General features: G+C 39.9%; 1 pseudogene; it reads right to left on the bottom strand.

Moving 5' to 3' along the window:
- Window positions 1-16,703: 16,703 nt before the first annotated feature.
- On the bottom strand, window positions 16,704-18,958 carry LOC102256797 (annotated as a pseudogene).
- Window positions 18,959-19,439: the final 481 nt, after the last annotated feature.

Raw genomic sequence — 19,439 nt, 5'->3', positions numbered from 1 at the left:
TGGCGACTTCGGCTCCAGGGTAACGGGGGCGGAGGCCCAGACGCCACTGCGGGAGGGCCGCAGCCAATGATGCTCGCCCAGGCTTTCTGGCCACTCTATTGGCTTCGGAGGAGCTGGGAGGCGGGACGAGGCGTACAGGAGAGGGCGGCCATTGGTTGAACCGCTCCGGCGTTAGCGGCGACCGAGAGCGGGGAGGTATTTCGCGCCGCTGCTCAGCGAAAGGAGCCTGCGGCCCTTTAAACTGAGCCGAGCGAGACTCCGAGGCGAGCGTCCTGGGCCTCGGCTGCGGGGAGCCGGTTGCCGCGAGCGGCGGGGCCGGGGTTCGTGAATTGTGGAAATTGGAGACTGCGCAACCGAAACGTTAACACGAGTCTCGAACCCCTTTCGGAAGTCGACTGGCTTTAAATTCGGAAGACATTAGAAACAATACTTAGCTAGCTAGTTACTTCTTGGTCTGAGCCCTGAAATTGCTGATTTTCAGGAGCATGCGGAGTTAGTGCATTAATACTCTTGCCTCTAGAATCATGGGAATTTGGCTTGAAAGTGGTTTTTAGGTTTTGGAACAGGTTTGAGGTGGGAGGACATTCGAAACATTTGCACACAAATTTGTAAAAGGAAACATATGTGGTGCATGCCAGTAACCTATTCAGAGCTGTTGCGTGACGTATCTTCTCCTTTAAAACATGACAGTGCATTTAAACTGCATTGATTGATTGCAGGAGGTCGAAAATCATCTCTTCGGTGAAGGTTAGGTTAAGCCTTTCTGAACCTTCTGATTGTCAAGATAGTTTAACACGGTATTCCCCTTTCTTGCCATTGTTAATTTCTCCAGAACTGGGTTTTGCCTCCATCTGCAGAGAATCTAATTTATCAAGGCAAATAAATGCGTTCTAATCAGTCTTCTGACCTTGACTATGGTCATTTCGTCTCTTGCTTGACCTCGTTTTCTCAACTTTGCACTATTTCAATATATTTTACTTCGACTTTCAGACTAACCCACCTAAACAATACCACAATTAAATGTAATTTTCGGTAGACGATAGCAACCATCTGTTAGTGAAAAACAAATGAGTCATCCCTAAAATGGCACTGATACCAACATCCGAATTATGGGGGTGCTAGAAGAAGAGAGAGCAAGGTATTGAAAACCTATTTGAAGAAATAATGACAGAAAACTTCCCCTACCTGGTGAAAGAAATAGACTTCCAAGTCCAGGAAGCGCAGAGAACCCCAAACAAAAGGAATCCAAAGAGGACCACACCAAGACACATCATAATTAAAATGCCAAGAGCAAAAGACAAAGAGAGAATCTTAAAAGCAGCAAGAGAAAATGTAATTTTCGGTAGACGATAGCAACCATCTGTTAGTGAAAAACAAATGAGTCATCCCTAAAATGGCACTGAAGTACTTTTCCCAGTTTGTTTAAATCTGCTAATGCTCTTCTAAAAATAGCCCACTGGTTATTGACTCCGTTTGAAATAATAAATGCCTCAGTGGGTTACTTTAAAAGAAGTTGCTATAAAGAGTCAAGAAACATGTTGTATTTAGGTGAAAAAATATATCGCTCCAGAGTCAAATGGGGGTTAACACTCAAGGTCAGTTGAGAATGAAACTAATTTATTCACTCACAGGTGCTAGTCAGTATAATCTCATTCCATCATCACTCATGACAGATAGTTATCATTATACCTGAGAAAACATTCAGGGAGGTTAAAGAACCTACCACAAGATACTAAAGTAGTAAGTGGTAGGGCCAAGATTCAAACCTGCCTCCACTCAATTCCTGGTTTCAAACTTAATACCTTTAATGTGTTTTACCTACAACTTAATAGAGTTGCAGGAAAGCCATAAAGTATTTAAAAGGTCTGTAGTCTCTAAAACAGTATCTAATTGTATGTAACACATTTTCAGTATCTTTTCACTCTATCATATTTGGAATAACAGTGACTACCAACTTATTTGACCTTAAAAAAAAAAAAGCCTTTGCCAGTTTAGCTAAGTGGATAGAGCGTCGGCCTGCAGACTGAAGGGTCTCAGGCTCTCGAGCCCCAGTGTGGGGCATGCAGGAGGCGGCCAGGTTCAGTGATTCTCTCTCATCATTGATGTTTCTATCTCTCTTTCCTTCCTTCCTCTCTGAAATCAATAAGAATATATATATTAAGAAACAAGACCGAAAGAATTATAAACCTACAGAAGTAAAAACTAGTTTATTGAACTATTTTTAAAAGTTTATGCAAAATACGAGATAAGTTTCAAGTTTTTATATGATTTTTACATAATTGAACTATAAACATTTTCATAGAATTTTCTAAAAGTACATCATTTGCCATTTCATTTCACTACATACTACATAGGATTCAGCTTTTTCAATAAAAAAGGAAAGCCAATAAAACCACATTTTTATATTACTACTAAAGACCCGGTGCACGAAATTCGTGCACTGGGGGGGGGTCCCTCAACCCAGCCTGGGCCCTCTCGCAGTCTAGGAGCCCTTGGGGGATGTCCGACTGACGGCTTAGGCCCTCTTAGGCCCTCTAGGAGAGGGCCTAAGCCGTCAGACACTCTTAGCGCTGCCGAGGAGTCAGGAGAGTCTCCCGCCACCGCTGCTGCACTTGCCAGCTGTGAGCCCAGCTCAGGGCTTCTGGCTGAGCCATGCTCCCCATGTGGGAGCGTACTGACCATCAAGGTCAGCTCCTGCATTGGGCGTCTGCCCCCTAGTGGTCAGTGTGCATCATAGCTACTGGTCATTCTGTGGTGTGGTCAATTTGCATATTAGCCTTTTATTATATAAGATTACTTGAAATTATATTAAACAGGAATCAGGTTTACTATTGTTTTTAAAGATGATATTTATGACAGAAATTATACTAACAATCATAAAACATTTTGGAGCTATATTTTTAATATTCCTGGGCTTACATTAATATTGTAATATCACTAGATTTATTATTTGCTAACTAATTATTTTCTACAGAACTTTGATTGCCTTGTTTTATGCTATTTGGCATAATACAGATAATATTAAAATTTTCCTAGAAATGCTTACCAATAGAATTATTTTTATTTTCCATATGGGAAAATTAAAGAGTTTGAATAATTTGTTAGAAGTTTCATAAAGTTAATAGGCAAAGTAATAAGTAGACTTTCCAGATGTAGACAATCCAGAAATTACAATGATTATAATTTAAAAGGAACATACTATAAATAACCATATCCTTAGCTAATGCTCATATGTTCATTTAATGCCATTCTTAAAAATCAAACAAAAAAGAATAGTACTGTCACAATTTTATATATTTTACCTAAATATGTGATAAGTATTACAAAATTCAGAAACTTTAAATCTAACTTCTTGGTGTCCATATTGTTAGGAAATTTTAAATTTAACAATAAATTCCAGGTAAATAGTAGATTGTCAGCATATAATAATGTTGGGGAGCACAAGAGACTTGGTTGGACATTCTGAGAAAAGGTAAGTGTGTGGAAGGCCACCTGCCCTGTTTATCAGAATTCTGACTTAGGGGGGACTTAAGGGAGTGTCCAAGGAAGTGCCCCTAATTATTCCTTGACCTTCCCAAACAAGTCTGCTCATGTGCAGACCCCGGGTGTTTACTGGAACCCTTAATCTTAATCTTTGGATGCCATTGCTTAAAGGACACTACAAACACATGTGTTCTCCCAAGATTACTTCCCCTACTGATTGTATCTTAAAGATAAACTTTAACTCAAACTGCTGTTACAATAAAAGGCTAACAAGGCAGGCAATCGGGGCTGCCTGGTTGCTATAGCCAGGATGTCCCTTAGCCTCTCTTTCACAGCAAACGTGTCGGAGTAATCCATTCATTTGTCGCTCAGGGTCTGCTGGCCAGCCCTGGCATAATAACTTTTAAACAGTATCTAATATGTGAGGTGTTAAACTGAATGACTTCAGAAAACTTGAGTTGGGTTTAAAGAACAATAAAATTGGAGATACAGAAAGTTGGTCTGCTCTTATAAAAAACAAATTTAGCCCTAACCGGTTTGTCTCAGTGGATAGAGCGTCGACTTGCGGACTGAAGGGTCCCACGTTCGATTCCGGTCAAAGGCATGTACCTTGTAGGGAGTGTGCAAGAGCGATGTTTCTCTCTCATCGATGTTTCTAACTCTCTATCCCTCTCCCTTCCTCTCTGTAAAAAAAAATCAATAAATGTATTTAAAAACAAACAAACAAACAAAAAAAAAAACAAATTTAGTCCAACTGTTATTATTTGCCTTTGCAGTACAGAAAGCTGATACTTTTATCATTCTGTTTAAAGGGTAAGTCTTCTTTGGTCATTTGATGAAATTTACAAGTTAATTATTTTGTTAGTGGAGAAAGAAACAAAACCATTGAGATGTATACTAGTATTTTTCTTCTTTCATAATTAGTGAATCATTAATGTACCTCTATTTCATGGAGTTTATTGGAATTTTCAGGGCTTTTGCTTTCATTTTGCATAAAAAGAACTAAACCAAAAGTTGGTTTGAGCAAGTTTTTTTAATATGTATATTTTTTATTTATTTCAGAGAGGAAAGGAGAGGGAGAGAGAGAGATAGAAACACCAAAGATGAGAGAAAATCATTGATCGGCTGCCTCTTGCACGCCCCACACAGGATCAAGCCCTTAACCCAGGCATGTGCCCTTGACCAGAATCAAACCTGGGACCCTTCAGTCCACAGGCCGACGCTCTATCCACTGAGCCAAACCGGCTAGGGCTGAGCACGTTTTTAATACATGTTTTCAGATTTTGTTACTCCACAATTACATTTTTAAACAAATTGATCTACAGATCAAATGCTATCTCAGTGGGAAAGCACTGAATGAAACCATAATTCTGTTAGTATTCACATTGTTAGATTTGAAAGTGAGAATGTCAATATAATTTTCTTAGTAGACAACTGCCTGTTTTCAACTGAACATAATTCACAGGAGATTCTGACTGTATTGTTAATTGACAATAAATATGCGAGGTAAAGAAAAAAGTGTTTTTACTACTTTGGCGTTCTAGCATAATAAAATAGCCATCTATTTCTCCAGTGAAAACAAGACAATGGTATAGCAGAATTGCAATGGAAAATTTATAAGTTGGAAACCTTTGTTCATTCATTAAACACATATTGAGTACTTATTAGGTGCCCTTGGGGAATACAGAGATAAAAAATGAAGTTCTTGTCTTCCAGCTGCTTACTGTCCAATGAATAAGAAAGGTGAGTTTATCTGATTGTAGGTACTGTGTAAAAAAGGTGATTATAAAAGTATGTCCAAGTTGCAAATGAAAGGGAGAGAGAGATAGAAACATCAATGATCAGAATCATTGATTGACTGCCTCCAACATGCCCCCTACTGGGGATTGAGCCTGCAACCTGGGCATGTGCCCTGACCAGGAATCAAATCATGACCGCCTGGTTCATTGGTGGACAATCAGCCACTGAGCCATACCAGCCCCGTGGAAGTAACTCCTGAATTAGAGTTCATGTTACATGAAAGATACCCCTCTCCCCCAACACATATACATAAAAACTGTATAAACAACAGCAAGATATAGAAGATAGAAACAAATCTGTATATATGCAGGTATTAGTGAGGTTTAGGGAAGACATAATGGGGAAAGATGGGGTTGCTCCAGGAGAGGGGGTGGCCAGAGATATGGCCAGAGAGGGGGCAAAGGCTAGATATTTAAATGCCTTTTTAAGAAGTTTACATTTAATCCCCAAACCATAGGTAGTGATTGATGAATTGAACAGAGGACTGATATGATTTGACCTGCATTTCAGAAAGCTTATCCCAGTGGCATCATGCAGGGTGAGACTACAAGCAGAAAGGTCAGCCAAGACCTTTTCAGGAAAGGGACCAGTAACAAGCAATGATTAATAAATAATAATACAAGAATAAACTGTTTCACATACAAGTGCAAACCTACTTTTGTCCCACCCTGTATATTACTGGTAGATGGGTCCCAGTGAATTGACACTTGCTGTTATAGACTAAATGTTTGTGCCCCCCAAAATTCATATGCTGAAATCCAATCCCCAGTGTGATGGTATTAGGAGATGGGGCTTTGGGAGGGTAATTAGGTCATGAGGGTAAAGCCCTCAGGAATGGGGTTACTGTCCTTATGAGAGGCCAGAGAGCTAGCTCTTGCCCTCTGCTATGTGAGGATGCAGTAAGATGAAAGCCATCTGCGAACCTGAAGTGGGTCCTCTTACCAGGTCTGCCAGCATCTTGATCTTGGACTTGCCAGCCTCCAGAACTGTGGAGAAGTAAATTTCTGTTGTTTAAGCCATCCAGTCGATAGCACTTTTTAAAAAGTTATCTTTATTTTTGAAAGTATTACAGATGTCCCCCTTTTCCCCATTGACCCCTTCTAGCACCCGACTAGAACTGATTTGAATGGATTTGAATAATGGTCACTGTGCTATAGTCAGACACTGTCCTCTCTGAGAGCTCTCCATTGAGATAGTTGTGCTTGACTCTTTCCCCCTTGGAAAAGTTCTTTCCCAGGAGGATTCTGAAGTCTATGACTCAAGCTGAGGTCTTCACTGTATGTAAGTAGCATATGTAGGGCTCAGTACTGAGACTAATGAGTTGATGGACTCGGCGCACACATGGAATAGAAATGAGAGGACTGAATAAACGTGCTCATTATTAGGTTTGTAGCCTACATTATTATTTTACCCCTCTCCCCCACCACACATACACACAAAAACCATATAAAACAACAGCAAAAGAAAAACTCCATAACAGTTTTAGCACCTTCCAGGGAGCAAGTAACACAGTAGGTGACCAAACAAGGATTAAAATGCCTGGAAGTATGACCTTATATTTGTGTAGCACTTGCCAGAGTACTTTCACAAGATTACCTCATTTGATTTTAAAACAACCTTGAGAAACTGGAAAAGCAGATATTTTCCACTTTTAATAGGAAAAGAGACTGACCCTGGGGTTAAATCAGATTTGCCTAATGGGAATTGCCTAGTGTAATATCAACCACATATTTAATTTTAAATTGTCTAACAGTCACATTAAAAAAGGTTTAAAAAGTGAAATTAATTTTTACAATATATTTTGTTTAACATATCTGAAATATTATCTTTTCAACACGTAATCAATATTGTAAAAATTATCAATGAAATATTTCACTTTTTTTTAAACTAACACTTTGAACATGGTGTATGTCTTATAGTTACAACACATCTCAATTCAGACCTGCCGCGTTTCAAGTACTCAATACTCACATGTGAGTTGTGGCTGCCCTCTTTGACAATACAGGGTTAGATCACGTACCCTGAGGCATATTATAGGCAGCAGTGGTCTCAGGTAGCCAAGCTTCTGAAAAGGGAAGTGACAGTCTGAAAACCTAGAGACCCGAATTCCAGATGTGACTGCCTCTTTCTGGTCATGGGACAAGGCATTCTACTTGGTTAAAGCTTGGTTTCTGGTTTGTTAAACAAAGCCAATGGCACTTTGCTTACTTCTCCCACCCTCCACCCCAGCGAAGTCTTTCCACAAATGAAATCGTATAGAGAAGCTCACTGTTTAAAACACTGGAGGCATATTTAAAACATAAGAGCTGTTTCTCTGTTGAAGGGATGGCAATGGGAAGGTTGAAAAGAGGATTACAACCTGTTTAGTGTACACACCTGTTTATGCGCGCGCGCACACACACACACGACATATTCCAAGGGGGCGCTGATGAACCCTTTGGGCATATTTGAAAACCCTTGAAGGAAATTGTCTCTAAGATCCTCCTCTCTCATCTGAAAAACATGCCTTTGATCCTGTGGATACAATTCTTTTTAGGCCTAGTTGACTCTCTCAGCCAGTGTTTAGTTTAAGCTTTAACCAAGAAAGAGAAAGTACCATTCATTGTAAGTCATCTACTGTCCACAGACATCAGTATATTGGTGTTTGACTCACCAATTTTTCTCAATATTTACCACTTTCTATTGTCCGTTGGGTACTGGTTCCTTTGATTTTTAGTTTCATAGATCATGAATTTTTATCAACAAAAGGGGGTCTTTAAGATCAATTATTCAAGTGGTTTTCGGATTTTCCGCCCCGTCCCCCCTCCCAGCCCCCTTCATCATAGAAGCTTCTCTCCAAACAGTGCCTTACACAGAAATCTAAAATACTCCTTGAAAGGGTTAGGGTTGCCCTGCATAGTTGAAGTGGATGTGAAAGGGTAGAACCCTAAGAGCTGAGAATATCCCAAATACCCACTTCCCCCCCAAGAATCCACTCTCAAACCATCAAGACAAACCAATGTGCAATTTTAACAACCACAGTTCAAGCCCAGATCCGACCCTTTAATCCGAGTGCGGTGCTCAAGGTCCCACCACTAGTTGGTGTCAAAGCTGGCACAGAACCCAGTCACTGTTTAAGAGCTCTCTGGTACCAACTGTTACACTTTCAAAAACCCTACAAGCCAGTTGACATCAGGCTTGCAGCTGGAAATCAGGTATGGTGAGAATGTTTATACCACAGAAATCAGCAAATGCTACAAATCAGGGCTCTCCCTAGAGAGCAGGCTGTTAATCCTTTTCCAGGCTACCCCCAAACCAGGCAGAGTCTGGGTATTTATACACACACAGCAGCCTGGGAATAAATGCACTGCCTTTGATAGGAAACAGAATTTTAAATTAAAACAAAATTTAAAATAAACTAAAGTAAAAATTGCGTCTGTTCATGAAGAAGAACATGCTACCTAAAATAGCCATTTTTCTCAATATTTGCGACTTTCTATTGTCCAGTGGGTACTGGCTCCTTTGATTCTCTCAAGCTGTTACTTGGAGGCTTTAGCCACTTTGGGGATTGATTTTTAAAATTAAGTAAGCCAAGCAGGCCAAAGCTTTAGGACATGCGTTAAAATCAAAACCTAAACATCAAATAAGGAGAACATAAAAAGAAACCATCGCAAATACCATTTGAGTAGCGAGTGACCTGATGATATACCTTCTCTCTCAGTCTCCCTCTGGTTCTATTTCAGTCTAAGGAGCATTAAAGGGTCGATGTAAACAACTGCTAGTCTCCAAGCTTCCCAGTTGGCCTCGTGCCTCCTCCTATTTAATCCTCCCAACTGAACTTCTGATTCATCCTCTTAACAATGACCGTTCCCTCTGCCTCTCCCTCCCCTCCCGTCACTGCTTTTCTTCTTGTCCTTTGTGGGGCTGCACGCTCTCCTCCCAGGCCTGCCTGGGCATGCTTGTGATGTCAGATGCTTGCACTTCAGCTGTCCTTTTGTATCCATGGTGATGGATAAAAAATAAGCTGCTTTGCAGTGATTTGAACTTTAATCCATTGAAATGATGCATGCTTTATTACTCAGGTGACTTTTTTCCTTAATACTTTCAGTTCAGTGAAATCTTGAATTATTAAAAAGGAAGTAAATGCTTTTCCTTTCTTTTCCCCCTTTTTTTAAAAAAATCTTTAATGCCTTGGTACATTAAAATAATCCCTGATTTCAGCATCTGAAAATTTTTTCTTGATAATTAAATCAATAGGAAACTAATTTCAGAAATATGGTTCCAAAGGAAAAGAAATTATAAAATTTAAATATTTAAATTTCCTTCTCACTACAACTATATAAGTAACTTGTATTAGGCTAAGTAAAGCATGCAGGACCCAGATAACACAAGGGAAAACATGACAAAAATTATGAAAGTAGTGTCGCCAACTTAACACTAGTGGTACCTGAAATCATTTTAGTGGTCTATAGACATAGTAGTAAATAACTGGATCCCAATCTTTCTAAATTCAGGAAAGAGAAAATCTCAGCCTGGTGGAAATCTTTAGCACATTGCTAATGCTTGCTAATTTTTAAAATCTTTTTTTAATGTTTTCATTGAATTTTTATTAATATTTTTTATTGATTTTTAGAGAGAGAGGAAGGGAAAGGGATAGAGAGATAGAAACATAAATGAGAGAGGAACATCATTGATCATCTTCACCCTGCATGCTCCCACTGGGGATTGAGCCTGCAACCCAGGCATGTGCCCTAACCAGGAATTGAACCAGCGACCTCTGGTTCCTGAGTTGACGCTTAACCACTGAACCACACTGGCTGGGCTATTTTTTTTTAAAGAGCAGACTTTTGTATAAAAAACTTTGCATGCAACAGTATCTAGCTAAAATGTAATAACTATGTTTAAATTCCATTAACTTTCAGTTTCTTTTCATTTATAAACAACACTGACTTTCCAGTGATATAAAGTTTCCTTAATTAAATAGTGACATAATTAATACTATCAGTGATACAAACAAATAACAAAGATCATGAAGGTGGTAGTCATGGGAAGCCCAGTACTCTACAGTGTGCTACAGTCAACAGCCAAGTTCCTGCATCTCTTTCTAGGGTCAGGGGTTGTGAGGGACATACATTTAGATACTTTCCTTAACTATTATCTCTGTTTTCCTGCTTCAAAAGTCTGGGCACTCAATAATTACTGATTAGTAAACCTTGGGGGAAAGTAATATTATATGAAATATCCAGAATAGGCAAACTCATAAAGACAAAATTTAGAATAAAGGTAACTAGTGACTGAAGAGGGGGGAATGGGATGTTATTGTCTAACACAGTGGTTCTCAACCTTCTGGCCCTTTAAATACAGTTTCTCATGTTGTGACCCAACCATAAAATTATTTTCGTTGCTACTTCATAACTGTAATGTTGCTACTGTTAAACAAATAACAAAGATCATGAAGGTGGTAGTCATGGGAAGCCCAGTACTCTACAGTGTGCTACAGTCAACAGCCAAGTTCCTGCATCTCTTTCTAGGGTCAGGGGTTGTGAGGGACATACATTTAGATACTTTCCTTAACTATTATCTCTGTTTTCCTGCTTCAAAAGTCTGGGCACTCAATAATTACTGATTAGTAAACCTTGGGGGAAAATAATATTATATGAAATATCCAGAATAGGCAAACTCATAAAGACAAAATTTGGAATAAAGGTAACTAGTGACTGAAGGGGGGGAATGGGATGTTATTGTCTAACAGATACAGAATTTTTGTTTGGGATGATGATATCTTCCAGAAATGGACAGTGGTGATGGTCATAGAACAATTTAATGCCACTGAATTTTACACAAAAATGGTTAAAATAGTAAATTTTATGTATACTTATGTATATTTTTACCATGATTTTTAAAACATTGCTGTTTATGGCTGTTGTTAGCCTTGGTGAACTGACACAGACAGAAGCTAGTGATGGGTCAGATTCTGGCATTAGAGTTTAGTGAAGCTGACATGCACAGGAATGTCTTTTCTGAAAATTGAGAGGCAAAGCAGGACCTGTGGCAAGTCCGGGCTGTAGCTGAGTACCAGGAACCATGCAATTCACTGTTGGATCTGGAGACAAGAAGGAGGGATCTGGCTGTGTAGGCTCAGGTAAGAAATCCAACAGCAGGAAGCAGGAGCCACTCGTCTTGCTTGGCCCCACTGCACTCTCTTTCTTCTTATCAAGGGCATAGTGGCCAGTTGCCTGCTCTTAGCAACAGAACAAGAGTGAGCCTGATGTCATGGCATCTGCCAGGTCGCAGGGTAAGGAGAACAGGGTGGTCATTTCATGTGCCTTGATCCAGTCTAAAACAGCAAAATCATCACTGGGAACAAAGCCGGGTAGACTGCAAGACATTTAGAAAAACCGTAATAGTTGGATGACTTAAGAAGACTTTTCCCCCAGATAATATAAATTAAACAATACAAATAGTGGGGTAAAAATTATTCAACTTAAAATGCCTCTAGCCTTTCCCTTTTCCATCTTTGCCAAGTGGAATGTGATGTGGGATTATTCCTGTTGCCCCAGAATTGTGGCCGCTGCCCTAAGTTGAGACCATTTTCTAAGGAGCCATAAGTAATTAGTACTCAAAACCTCCTGCCAGGGCTTATTAAAAAGTGCACAACCAACCTTACCACTATCCAACCACACCCTAGAAAACTCCTCTCTTTGCCCTCACCTTAGCAGAGGGAAGACTAGGTGTGTGGGAGTAAGGGGAGGAAATCCAGGAGAATTCATAGAGATTCATAAAGTGCCTCGAAGATCAGGGGACTGGCATCTCACTCCCTGACTGATGCCTGCTGAGGTGCAGCCCCTTTATAACTCCGTGCTGCCGTTGGAATAAAGCGTTTAAAGCAATTCTTGGGAGAGTTTTCCATTGTTCATGGGGCATCCATACAGACCAATGTGCACGTCTACTCTAAAAGTTTCTGAAGGTGGGAGTAGAACAACCACTGCCAATAAGGCTTAAAGAAATAATATACCTACAAGAAGACGAGGGCTCCTGCCCCCAATCTGGTTCACCATGACCTTAAAAAATATGGCAAGGACATCTGAGTTTTATGATTCCATGTGAAGGAGTGGGGAGTTAGAGGAGAAGCAGAAGAGATGGGGCTGTTCCAGGAAGCTGCTGGGAAGAAGAAGCTGGGAGGGTGAACTGCTGGTCGACCTGAGGGAAGTGTACTCTCTTCCTCACAGCAACAGAGGGGACTGGCAAATCTGAGCATTATTCCAAGGGAACCACACTCCACCTGCCTGGAGGCCATCTCCTCCTCTAGGGCCCTGGCATCAGACATGCACCTGTTACACCAGAGGGAGGCCAGTGAGGCCTCCCCACCTCTGACCCCTCACCATGGCCAGCTGCACTGCCTCCCCTACTTCTACCACACGGGGAAGGAAAGGCAATGGAATCAGAAATGAGAGTGAAGTTTTAAAACTAGACTACACTTCGAAACCTGAAAGTAACCAGAAAGTTATGGAATCTGTCCAAGATGTTAATCTGGAATTCAACAGAGCACAGTTGAAAATAACCATTGGCAAAAAAAATAATAATAATAAATTTTAAAAAATACTATTTTTATTAATACTCCACTGAACTGAAACAGCTCAATTATCACACAAAGCCAAACTATATACATAATTTGATACTGTGATTTTTCACTTAACAATTTTCTCTTCTTAAAAAAATCTTCATAAATATCATTTATAATAGTCTCATATTTCCATTTTACAGATATGTCATAATTTATTTAACCATTACTCTATTGTAGGACACTGGCATTGTTCTCAAATTTAAAAAAATGTATTATAATATTTATTTCTTCCTTTAATGTGATTATTGGTATTAGTAAATAGCCACCGCTCTACAGACAAAGAGATTCTGACTTCCCAGTGATTCATTACGAGACAGTTTGGGGCGCTGATAAGCCAGCCAGGAGTTTTAATGATCTGTTTACTAAGCCAGCAGCATTGCTCGTTTCATCCTTCTTGTGTTGGCCAGATGTGTGCTGCTGATAGCTGTAGCCCTACAGGATACAGTGTATCCCTGCCTTCCAGAATATAAGCACCGCAAGTATGGGGTTTGTTTCTATTTCATTCTCTGCTTTATGCCGAGCACTCTGAATCGTTTACGTCAGATGGCTATGTGTTGGCTGTTGTCATTTTTTTTTATTTGACAATCTAAGGGAAAAGAGGTCAATGCCCCTGACTAAACAGTTAGGTATTGCATGTTTTAAAAATTCTTAAGGCACACAGGTTGAAAATCACTAATGTAACTGACGAAACTAAGGAGGCAGGGCCTACAGTAGAGACAGAGACAAAGGAGAAGGTGGAGCTCAGGTCCCTGGCATCTGAATAAATATCGATGTGATCTTATAGCTTTGGTTTTATTAAGATCTGAATTAATTAATCCAATTAGTAAGATATCAGGCTCATAATAAGATAGCTGAAACCAAACAACTGCAATATGGGGGAAATTATTCCTAGTGTTTCGAAGGGGTGAACTGAACACATGCCCAACCCAAAGTCCCTGTGAAATAACAGAAAGGCCATAAATGAAATGGGGAAAAAAAGTTTAAGGATTAAAAGCATAGCATTAAGGGATGGGAGTATGGAATGAATATAGCAGTTGAGGAAATTGTTAAGAAAATTCTGGAAAATGGAAACTAAATAGGATCAGACTGAAGGAGCAATTAAAGGAATGGAAAACCACAGCCTAAAACTTCATAGGTAAGAGGACTCCTCTAAAGGATGCCCAGAGATAGTACAAGTTCAGAGACAACATTAGCAAACATCAGTTTGGGATACAGCGTCATTAACTAAAGGAGTGCGGAGGCAGTTGGCTCCTCCCCACCTCCCTCTCCCTCTCTTCCCCAGGGTTTATATTTCCAGACTCTGTCTATAAACACAGCACACAACAGCCACTTAAAGTCATGAGACAATATCAACATTATAAACTTCCACAATTAAAAAAATACAACAAAAATCAGGAAGGAGGCAGGTGGAAGAATATCTGTGTTCTCATTTCCTCATCTTTCGTAACAAGTTGATGAATACTGTCTAAAATCAATAAGTCAAGAAATAGTAATGAAACATATTATTGGAGGCTAGAGAGTAACTACCATAAACAAATAAAAATCCCTTAAAAACATTCAGTGGCTACTGATGAAAATTTAAAACTTGTATTTCTGGGGAGTGAGACTTGGCATAGGTGTGTGGGGAGGGGCAAGGAGTCTTAGATACATTTGTATAATTTAAAAGGTTTTCTGAGTTTTTATATTGCTTTAATAAAAACGAATTTAAAGTGCTTAGTAAGAAGAAAGTGTAAAGAAATACACTAAAGTGTTGATAGTGGCTGTTTTTGAATAAGAACTATGGACAACTTTTGTTTTGGTTTCCTACAATTCTATAGTTTGCAAGTTTCCTATCTTCATTGCTACTATAAATAGAAAAACAAACATTAAGAAAATGTCATCACCATGGGTTTTCAGTAAAGTATTTCACATATACTATTTAGCTGAAGAGAGGAGAATCAAAGAGGCCACCAGGGAAGGCTGGACCTTGGAGCTACTGCTAACAGGAAGAAGCAAAAGTTGGAACTGAACAGAGGAGGTTGACACCAACTTCAGAAAAGAATAAATTTTGAATGTACACTGGAATGGAAAGTTTGACCAGCCATGGAGTTTATTGAGTCACTCCTGGATTTCCCCCCACTGCGATCCTCTGCTTATCTAGGTTTTTCTGTATGCTACCTGCATATCCACCCCTACCCTTACTTATCACAACCAGATAAAAATCTGACCACTGCAGAGATCACAAGTGAGCCCTCCCCCATTAGAACATATTGCACCTGGAGCAGCTTGCTTCTTGGTTTTGTACTCACTGGTCATGTCTAAACACAGGTCAGACATGACCTTACAGGTAGCTTCATGATCTCCTCACTGCCATTCCTTCTTGGTCGAGGAGTCATGGCCATGCAGGCTGTTGAGCTCTTCCACAGGATGGTCGCTACATGTGGTGTGGCTAGTGCAGAATATTATCAGAAAGTAGCTGGTTACTGCAACAGGTGTTTCTGCACAGCAGCCTCAACTATTAGTGCCTCCAACAAACCTGTCTTACTTGTACTTCAATGTCATGACCATGGCATCTGTCTCTGTGCATTTTTTTTTTTGCAGTTTTTAAAAGGGAAATTTATTTGACAAGTTTCACTTAGCGCAATATATCTAAAAGGAAATCACAGTACAATGAAAGATTTAAATCAAGGCCTTGGAATTTCATACAAACACCAAGACCAAAATCCTAAAGTATTGGTATTGCGTCTCAAAATTTCCCCATTAACTTAAAAAAAAAAAAAAGCTTAAACTTACATGCCTTGGAAGTTATTAAATAAAACCAGAATTAACAAACACGCCAAATGTTTCATTTTATAATTGTAGACACAGCTCCTATATTGAGTTTTACCAAAAAAAGTATGTTTTTCAACATGCTTCCAAACTGTTCAATGTGATGTGGTGTAAGAGTAATATTTAACATAATTCAACTTCTTTAATCTAAATATACTTACTGCTTAAGTACATCCTATAATAGAACTAACTTGAGAAAAACCGCAAATTGTTTAAGTTATAATTTGCTCAACTTAGTTGTTACATCCTAGATGAATATCTGTGTTCAAAAATAATGAACCTTTAAGTCTTTTATTCAATCCTGATTTCCACTTAGAGTAAGCATAAAATAAATCACAAGCTGGTATTGCAAAAATGTTAAGTTTTGGTTTTTTCTTCTTTAAAATAATGTTGACCAAGAGTCAGTGATATGGATCAATAATTTCCCCATTAATAAAAAAAAAAAAAAAAAAAAAAAAAAAAAAAAGCTTAAACTTACATGCCTTGGAAGTTATTAAATAAAACTAGAATTAACAAACATGCCAAATGTTTCATTTTATAATTGTAGACACGGCTCCTATATTGAGTTTTACCAAAAAAAAGTATGTTTTTCAACATGCTTCCGAACTGTTCAATGTGATGTGGTGTAAGAGTAACATTTAACATAATTCAGCTTCTTTAATCTAAATATACTTACTGCTTAAGTACATCCTATAATAGAACTAACTCGAGAAAAGCCGCAAATTGTTTAAGTTATAATTTACTCAACTTAGTTGTTACATCCCAGATGAATATTTGTGTTCAAAAATAATGAACCTTTAAGTCTTTTATTCAATCCTGATTTCCACTTGGAGTAAGCATAAATCACAAGCTGGTATTGCAAAAATGTTAAGTTTTGTTTTTTTCTTCTTTAAAATAATGTTGACCAAGAGTCAGTGATATGGATCAATTTCATTCCCCACCCACCACTCATACTAGACATGCTAGCCATCCCTCCCATTCTGTTCACTCCCACAGACACACAGCTCCCACTGCTGTAGTAGCTGCTGTTCACTGCTGCTTGGCTGCCTGTGCAATGTTTGATTGAAAATCACTGGAGTTTTCCTGTAAAACTTGGTCATATCCACTCATGCTGCTCTGGCTGCCAAAGCCACCTCCATAAGCACCACTCAGCTGCTGGCTGGCTGGGCCACCATAACGGGACTGGTTTGACAAGCCCATGCCTCCCATCATCTGGCTGCCATAAGCACCACCGCTTGCTCCTGCTGTAGAATGCAAGGAGTTAAGATGGGTCTAAATTATATGAAGGTCTCCAGGAAGAAAACATTAATTCATCTGCATATAAATATCTGTTTAAATATCTCAGTTGCTCAACTTTAAGGTCTATTAAGTCATGTTGCCAGGAGCTAGCCAAAACTCACTGCTCAGCAACAAACACGACTACATACCTGAGAAGAACTGAACAATTTCTTCCTTGCTACATCCAAAGGGGAGTCCTCTAAGCCGTACAAAGCCATCATTGGCCGTGTCAGGACTATTTGGACCAGTCTGCTTCAACACCCAATCCATTTCAACGTTGCTCGATTTGAATACTTCAACATATCTGTGTCCCATAGTTTCTCTCTTTTTTCAGGGCCAATTTGACTTCATCTTCTGATTCAAGTTCAACAAAAGCCTCGCCACTCGGTCTGCCTTCTCTGGTGTGGATGAAACGAATACCTTGAGCCCCATTTTGAGTTTTGCAGTCAGAAAAAAACAAAACACCAACACTGCACTTTGTCCACCCAGCAAGCCCAGGACAAGCCGCGGACTTTCACTACGAATCCCTCTCCACCTTCGGTACCCAACCTCCTCATCTCTTAGTGGATCCTGGCGTCGAAGTTCGACATAGCTGCCACAGCATCTTCATGAGTTGCAAATTCGACATCTGCTTCACCAGTTACTCTGCCATTGGCACCAATTTCAATATGTACTCTCCCAGGGTTGAGCAGTGAAGAAAATCTACACTAATAAAAGAGAAACATGCAAATTGGTGTCACTTTGCTATGCCCACCAGCCAATCAGATGAGTATGCAAATTAATCCAACAAAGATGACGGTTATAATTTGCATACCCAGGCACAAAGCAAAGACTGGAGGCTCCGGCTGGAGTGAAGACTGAAGACTGAAGAATGAAGAGGCTTGGCTTCTCCGCTGTGGCCGGACCAAAGGCCTGGGTCCCGGGGGCCGGAGGAAAACTGGTGCCAGCAGCCAGGGGAAGGAAGGCCTATTGTGCGAATCTTCGTGCAACGGGCTTCTAGTATATGTATAAATGTCTAGTATATATATAAATCCCTGCATGTGTACACAGTGTCCAGTTGTGGTATGGAAAGTAGAGCCGCCATCCCCCTATCTGTGGTCAGACATTCCTGAAAAACAGTAATTGAGGTCTCTTCCAAATCTATCTGACCCAAAACCACAGCCATCATTATAGCCATTATAATCATCATAGCCTCCATAACTTCCACCATAAGCATCACTCCATATCCTTTGAAAGCCAGCTCCCCGGCCAATGCTGTTATGCCCTCTGCCGGCCTCAGGTCTGTGGTAGGGACCTGGCTGCTGCAAGGCCATAAGCCTTTGTAGTGGACCATAGTGAGTTCTAACTTCAGCTCGATTGTTCTTAAGAATTTCTATCCATAACTGGTTTGGCTCAGTGGATTGAGCGTCAGCCTGCAGACTGAAGGGTCTCAGGTTCGATTCCGATCAAAGGCATGTACCTTGGTTGCGGGCATATCCCCAGTAGGGAGTGTGCAGGAGGCAGCTGATCAATGTTTCTCTCTCATCGATGTTTCTAACTCTCTATCCCGCTCCCTTCCTCTCTGTAAAAAAATCAATAAAATATATTTTTTTAAAAAGAATTTCTATATACCTGTGCCCTATTCTTTCCTTGTGTTTCTTTAGAGCCTTTTCAGCTATTTCCTGTGAAGCAAACTGCATGAAGGCCTCCCCCGTACTCCTCTCCTGGAAGTCCACCAGCAATGTTATCCATTTGGCACAATTTCCAACCCTGAGAAGAACTGAACAATTTCTTTCTTACTGCATGAGTCCTCTAAGCCGTACAAAGACATCATTGGCCGTGTCAGGACTATTTGGACCAGTCTGCTTCAACACCCAATCCATTTCAACGTTGCTCGATTTGAATACTTCAACATATCTGTGTCCCATAGTTTCTCTCTTTTTTCAGGGCCAATTTGACTTCATCTTCTGATTCAAGTTCAACAAAAGCCTTGCCACTCGGTCTTAAATCTTTTTGCATTTAGTAGATGCTGTGGGCTTGATTTCTTGTTCCTTTCACCACTGAACATCCTGTGAATGGCAGTGTCTCCCACTCACTTAGCTTATTGTCAAGTCCATCATTCTGACTCTGAATCGTGGGTCCTTGCTGGGCTCTGCTAACAGCTTCCATCAGTTTAATGTCATATAGTTTAGACCAGTGATGGCGAGCCTATGACACGCGTGTCAGAGGTGACATGCGAACTCATTTTTTTGGTTGATTTTTCTTTGTTAAATGGCATTTAAATATATAAAATAAATATCAAAAATATAAATCTTTGTTTTCCTATGGTTGCAAATATCAAAAAATTTCTATATGTGACACGGCACCAGAGTTAAGTTAGGGTTTTTCAAAATGCTGACACGCCGAGCTCAAAAGGTTCGCCATCACTGAAGTAGACTGATCACACGACTTCTGCATGGCTGAGCGAAAATCTCTGTGCATTTCCTTT

The sequence above is a fragment of the Myotis brandtii genome, unplaced genomic scaffold, assembly GCF_000412655.1.
Source record: "Myotis brandtii unplaced genomic scaffold, ASM41265v1 scaffold2790, whole genome shotgun sequence".
NCBI classification, from domain to species: Eukaryota; Metazoa; Chordata; class Mammalia; order Chiroptera; family Vespertilionidae; genus Myotis; species Myotis brandtii.
The sequence above is the reverse complement of the archived record's forward strand: the minus strand, read 5'-3'. Positions and strand labels throughout refer to the sequence as shown.